This window comes from Rhinopithecus bieti, unplaced genomic scaffold (genome assembly GCF_001698545.2).
Source record: "Rhinopithecus bieti isolate Rb0 unplaced genomic scaffold, ASM169854v2 scaffold_24498, whole genome shotgun sequence".
NCBI lineage: Eukaryota > Metazoa > Chordata > Mammalia > Primates > Cercopithecidae > Rhinopithecus > Rhinopithecus bieti.
Genome location: NW_016811130.1, coordinates 48,944 through 56,328, shown reverse-complemented (window position 1 = coordinate 56,328; position 7,385 = coordinate 48,944).

Below are 7,385 nucleotides of genomic sequence, written 5' to 3'. Positions count from 1 at the left end.
ATTAGCTGCATTCCTGTGAATGCCTCCTTATTCCTACTTTATTTACTGCTCTTAGTGTAAGAACATCTACTTACTATAAATCCTACTTATAGATCAAAGCAACCTTGATGTTACTGCACAAATTATAGGCTATGATGCACACAACATTTTTGCCTGTTCTGTAGTGTTGCCTTTAATTGTCTGTATGGAGCACATATACCCTTTTCTTATGGAATATACATCCTGGAGCTGGGGGTAACACGTACAAACACCTACCTACCTGGTTGCTTCCCAAGACCACACTTCCATTTTTAAATTCCCCAGTAAATTACCTTTTACCAACAAATTGGATTTGTCTGTTTTGTTCTTTGGTTTCTCAGCTCCTTCTGCATTTGGGGATTGTTCTGCATATAAGGTCCTTTCATGGAACACACACATACTCAGGTCCCACTGTGTGCCCTGTGGGACCTGTGAATACAAAAAGTCAACCCTCCACATGGCACCCCATGGAAAAAGATCCACATATACTGAGCCCATGAAGTTCAAACCCATGTTGTTCAAGGGTCAACTGTGTATATTTTATATGTCTAAGGGTAATATTTATTTTTATAAGATATATTTAATTTGTGTGATGTGAGTACAATGTCACTGAATATAATGTCACTCACCTTGCTTTTCCCTCACATAAAAAATTATCTGGGAGTTTATTCCATGTGACTTTATCCCATATTAATATGATATATGTATAATTCATTATATTCCAATGGAAAATATACAATTTTAATCAATTCCTATTGATGGAATTAAGGTAATTTTCCATTCTTTTGCTGTTAAAATTATAGTTCAATAAAAAAATCATAATTTTCCTCTCTCTAAAATTGTGATTCTGAAAGCCTGAATCACTATTTCTATCTTGTGCTGCTCACTAACCATTTCAAAATCTTAAAGCCTCAATTCATTTGATCAACATTTGGACAAGAAATTACATCTTACACATTTTTCTTAACCATGACCAGCCTAAGATTAGCCAAAAAAACCCCAAATTTTATACTAAAGGAATTCTACTTGATCGAGTCCTTTCTGTCAGCAGTTTCCTGTTTCTCTCATCTCAAATTTTGTTTATAATGACTAGTCTTATGTACTTAATCATTCGTTTGTTCAACACCTGAATTCCGCCATTCAAATAATGCTTTATGAGCACAGAGACTTCACATGTTTTGTTCATTTCTCTATCTCAGGGTCTAGAGCAATGCCTGGCATATAGCAATTACTCAATACATATTTGTTAAATAAATGAAAAATTATTGCCATATGATAGGTTTTAGTAATATAATGTTAATGTGAGATATTTATATATATATATATGTTATAATATAATATTTTAATATGATTGCTATATATGTCATCTCATCACACCAATCCTATAAAATGAGCCTTATGATCTTTGTCCAAGCCATATGGAAACTGAAACTCAGAAAGTTTGATAAATCACTAAATACCTCAAGTCAGTGAGTTAGAGAGCTGGTTTTAAACTTAGATCACTAAGAATCCAAAATTTCTGTGCTTTACTTTGCCCAACCCTATATCCCTAGAGTATGGTTTTTCTTTTTGAATTCATCCTTTCAACATCCAATATTTCTTTGGGCCCCAAAGGACAATAGATTCAAGAAAGGTCAGGTCCTACTGAGTAAGGGAAAGAAGAGGAGCTTCAGTGAGCCCAGAAACATCAGGGAGGTGGCGGCGGGGATAGAGGTGCCAGCCCTTCAACTGGCCCTGAGGACAAAAAAGGCATGACTGGGAATAATTTTCTGAAAGCCAGGACAGGGAGCATGGCCAATCCTCCTACTGTGCTCACCCACCTCTGACATGCCACTGACACACAAGGCAGCAGTGAGCTGGCTACAGCTTCAGTCATTAATAGCTCAACCAGAACAAGGGATAGGACTTCCCTGATTTCTCTTTTGGCTTTGCTGAAACAGAGAGAAAGCTCTTTGATTACATTTATGAAAGACGTGCATGAAGGGCATGCATGAAGCATGGATGTCAGCAAGAGCTGGACAAGGCACATGTTCTTGTTGGACACAGGTAAGGCTTTTTGCCAAGGACTTAATTTACCAGGGGCCACTCTCCAGGTTCAGTTGCTCAACTGGACAAGGTTTGAGTAGGGTTTGTGGGATACTTAATTTTATTCCTCTACTCACACTAGGAATATCTCCTCAGTTCCTTTCTTCTCTAAGTCTGTTTTGTTTGCCTGTGTTGTAAGGTAAGTGAGATCTAAGGCTGCAGAAAAAAGAAATGACTCAGGATTTTTTTCCTAACTCTATCCTGTAAAGCTTTCTAGGTTAGAAAAATTTTAGTAGCAGGAGCTTCCATAGGACATATACCTCTTCCAGGTCTTGATTTTCCTCTGGTTAATTCAGGGAAGACTTGCCTCACTAGAACATTCATGAGGCAGAGGATATCAGGAGACACTACTTCTTTAGGGCAGTTTTACGGTTATAGAAGGCCTAGAAGAGCGGGTTTATATTCCAAGGACAGTTGCTCAGATGATTAACAAATAGCTGCTCCTGGGGAAGTTCTAGAGGAACTGTCAAGGAGCCTGTGGGCTGGCCATGGGCCATCAACTTCTTCAATGTCTCCCACACCAGAGACAAGTCGCCAGCTCTTCTTCCCAAGTAGGTTCCAGAAGTTCTATAGGAAGCTCAGCAAGCCTTTTCATCTCTGCCATTCCTCCTCCACAATCCTCTCCATCAGCATCACACACAACACAGCTGTCATAAAATGGAGCTTCTAGTGAAAGTGGTTTTTGGTTTGTTTGTTTGTCTGTTTGTTTGTGAGATAGAGTCTTTCTCTGTCGCCCAGGCTGGAGTGCAGTGGTGTGATTTCAGCTCACTGCAACCTCCCCCTCCTGGGCTCAAGCAACTCTCCTGTCTCAGTCTCCCAAGTAACTGGGTTTACAGGTGCCCACCACCGTGCCTGGCTAATTTTTGTATCTTTAGTAGAGACAGGGTTTGCCATGTTGACCAGGCTGGTCTTGAACTCCTGACCTCAAGTGATCCACCTGCCTCAGCCTCCCAAAGTGCTGGGATTATAGGCTGAAAGTCATTTTAGTAGGATGTAGTTGGATATGAAATCCAATGGAAACTTAGGAATAATGAACTCCCTGAAATTCATGTATTTATTCTTACACTCATTCATCCAAAAATACACATAAATTGCTTAATATGGACAGGCATTGGGCTTCTCCCTATAAATAAAATAAGCAGTTTCTGGTCTGAATGAGTTTACAGATTAAATTTAAAAATTCAGACATCAATAGATAACTGAAATACAACTGAATAACTAAAGAATTTTAAGAGCACACTGGAATAACCCTATCTGGAAGCATCACAGGGGAGACACATTTTAGTTTTTAAGGTGAAGGAAAAAGTCAGCTAGGAGGAGGAGGGGGCATGTGCAACCACAGGTGATGTCACGAGCAAAGGTATAGGAAAGGGATTAGCAAACTACAACTCATGGGCCAAATTTGTCCAGCCCTGTTTTATATGGCCCACAAGCTAAAGATGATTTTACACCTTTTAAATTGTCAAAATGTCAAAAGAGTGATAGTTCATAGCATCCTAGAATTATAGCATCCTAGAATTTATAGCATCCTAGAATCCTAGAATTATAGCATCCTAGAATTAACTAGCATCAAAAGTTAATAAAACTTTTGATGTCTATAAAGTTTTATTAAACTTAGCCATGCACATTTGCTTAGGTATTGTATATGTTTACATACTTAATTATATATTTGTATACCTATATTATATATGTTAGGTATCATATATGTTATTTATTTGTGTGTGTGTGTGTGTGTATGTGTCTACGTATTGAATAGTTATGACAGAGATCACATGGTCCACAAGCATGAAATATTTTATGTCTGGCCTTTTACAGAAAAACTTTTCCAACTCTTGGTATAGAATAATGAAAAGAAGTAATTTGTTCAATAACAAACAAATACATTTATCCTCAGCATTGGTGAAGATTAAGGTACCTAGATGACAAAGGGACAAAAAAATGATACCTAAGGAATATGTTGCATTCATATTGCAAATCTTTCTAAAAATCCAGGTGTTGCTTTTATTATATTTTTTCTGATTATGGTTTTCAATGCAGACTCTGCCTTTTACTGCCCATGTAAACAAGTTACCAAATTCTTTAACAAATTACATAATGTATCTAAATTTCAGTTCATTGAGTGGCAATAAGGGGAGGATAATAATAGGGTCTAGATCACACAATTATTTTAAGAAGAATGTGAAAAGGAAAACTAACATACATAACATAATTCTATTATGTATTAGGCAAATGCTACCAACATGAAGTCATAATTTTTATTTTTATTATTACTGCTTTTATTACTGCTATGTTTAGCTCATTGTAGAATGCTTGAAACCCCAGAAAGCAAAATTAAGGAGATAGTTCCATCTCTCTTCCTACCACTTGAAAGTGACTCTTGCTAAAAATGTGCATATTGCTTTGCACATATTGATGAGTCTGGAATTTTACATGTAAATCATATGTATTTTTGTGCTTTTTTCCATTTACTATTATATGGTGAGTATTATTCAATAGTGGTAATGTTCTTTAAAAATGACTTATATGCTTACATGACATTTCCTTAAATGCTTGGGTCATAATTGACCCAATCATTTGTAGATTATTGACACAATTTTGACACTATAATGATGCAACATTGAACACGTTTATATGTGAAATCATTGTGCCTTTTGCTTGTGTGTATGTATGTGTGTGTAAAGAACACTTAAAACATGGATCTACTCACTTCAAAAAATTTTGAGTACACAGTACTGTATTGTTAACTATAGGTACCATGTTGCACAGCAGATCTCTGGAACTTATTCATCTTGCCGAACCGAAAATTTATACCCTTGGAAAGCAACTCCTGACTTTTACCCTCTCCCTGGAACCTAATATACACCACTCTACGTTCATTTTCTGTAAGTTGGGTTATTTTAGACACCTCATATAAGTGGAATCATCCACTGTCCTTCAATGACTGGCTTGTTTCACCTAGTATAATCCTCTCCATATTTATCCCTGTTGTTGCATATAGCAGGATTTCTTCTTTTAAGGCTAAATAATATTCCATTGTAGTTATATACCACATTTTCTTTATTCACTAATCTGTCAGTGAATGTTTAGGTTGTTTTCATATCTTGGCTATTGTGAACAACGTTGCAGTGAGCATGGGAGTGCACATATCACTTTAAAATCCTGATATCAGTTCCTTTGGATATATTCCCAGAAGCAGGATTGTTGGGTCTATTTTTAGGATCCTGCATTGTTTTTTTTGCGCAGTGGCTGCAACATGTTACATTCCCACCAACAATCCTTCCCACACAAGGATTCAAATGTCTCTACATCTTCTCTAAAACTCGCTTTGTTTTGTTTCTTTGTTTTTGTCTGTTGGGTTTATTTATTTGATAATAGTCATCCTGACAGGTGTGAGGTGATAACTCACTCTGGTTCTGATTGGCATTTCCCTGATGACTACTGATGCTGAACATCTTTTGATTGCCTGTTGGCCATTTGTATGTCTTCTTAAAGAAATATCGATTCAAGTCTTCTGTCCATTTTAAAATCAGCTTACTTATTTTCTTGGCTACTGAGTTGTAGGCATTTATTATATATTTTGGATATTAACCTCTTTTCAGATACATGTTTTGCAAATATTTACTTACATTCTGTAGGTTGTCTCTTTACTCTATTGACTTTGCTACATAGAAGCTTTTTAGGTTGATGTCCCACTTGCTTAATTTTGCTTTTATTGCTTGTGCTTTTGGTGCCATATCCAAAAAATTGTTGCGAGACCTAACATCATAAAGCCATTTCTCTATTTTTTTTTCCAGGAGTTTTGTAGTTTCAGTTCTTTTTTTTTTTTTTTTTTTTTTTTTTTTTTTTTTTTTTTTTTTTTTTTTTTTTTTTTTTTTGAGATTAAGTTTCATTCTTGCTGCCCAGGCTGGAGTTCAATGGGGCAATCTCAGCTCACCACAACCTCTGCCTCCCAGGTTCAAGTGATTCTTCTGGCTCAACCTCCCAAATAGCTGGGATTACAGGCGTATGCCACCACACCTGGCTAATTTTTGTATATTTAGGAGAGACAGGGTTTTGCCATATTGGCCAGGCTGGTCTTGAACTCCTTGCCTCAGGTGATCTGCCCGCCTTGACCACCCAAAGCGCTGGGGAGTTTCAGTTCTTACATTTACATTTTTAATTCATTTTGAGTTGATTATTGTGTGTGGTATAATAAAACATAAAATAAAATTTCATGGTTTTGCATATGAATATTCAGTTTTTCCAAAATCATTTGTCGAAAAGATTACCCTTTCCTCGATTATGTGTTCTTGGCACACTTGTTGAACATCGGTTGACCATATATGTGTGAATTTATTTCTGGTTTCTCATTTCCACTGATCTATGCTGGCTTTTATGCCCCCTCTACCTAAATTTCTACTCTTTGAAAATCTGTGGGAATCTTTTGCCATATATCTTAAGACATTTTCTTATTTTAATGTTATTTCTTTTTTAATTTTGTATTTTTATGTTTAAAATCATTTAATTTTTACTTGGGCTAATCAATCATCTTTTTTCTTCAGGAATTTTGTTTTAGTATACTGCTTAGAAAGACCACAAACATATGTAATAAAATATAAACATATTTTCTTCACACTCAACTAGAGCTTAATTTCAACATTTAAATCATCATCTATATTGAATGTAATTATTTATGATAAATGGTGAGAGTTTAACTGGGCTTGTTTTTGCATTGCTCCAGAGCTCTTTATTGTATTTTTCTTATATATACACTATTTTTGGCCTTCATTATGTTTCCATGTCTTGTCTAATATAAATATAGTATACTTAAAGCATGTGTAGAGATATTATAAAATATTTTCATGTTATACATAATGTGATAAACTATAAAATAATGTTACAAAGTTAACATATGGTCACAAACATAGGACTTTTTTTATTTTGGAATTACTTTAAATAGTTTTAATAATTTGACAAAAATTTATATTTTCGTAAAACTATTTCTCTAGTCATAAACACAATATGACACGAAATTTGTTCAAGATTAGATTATGACATTTCATAAGGGTTTTGATTATTTTAAACAGGATACTAATTATTTCCTGATATGTTTATTTCAAATTTTTTTATTGATAACATGAAATTTATTTTGCGACTGCTTTTTCCTTGTGTATAAGAAAAATATTAATTCTTAAAATACATTGCATGATTAGTCAACTCATTGAACAAGTTAGTTTTCAGTCATTGAACAACTTTTCTTCTGAAAGTAATGATAATTGTCTATTCCTTTTTTTTTTTTTTCT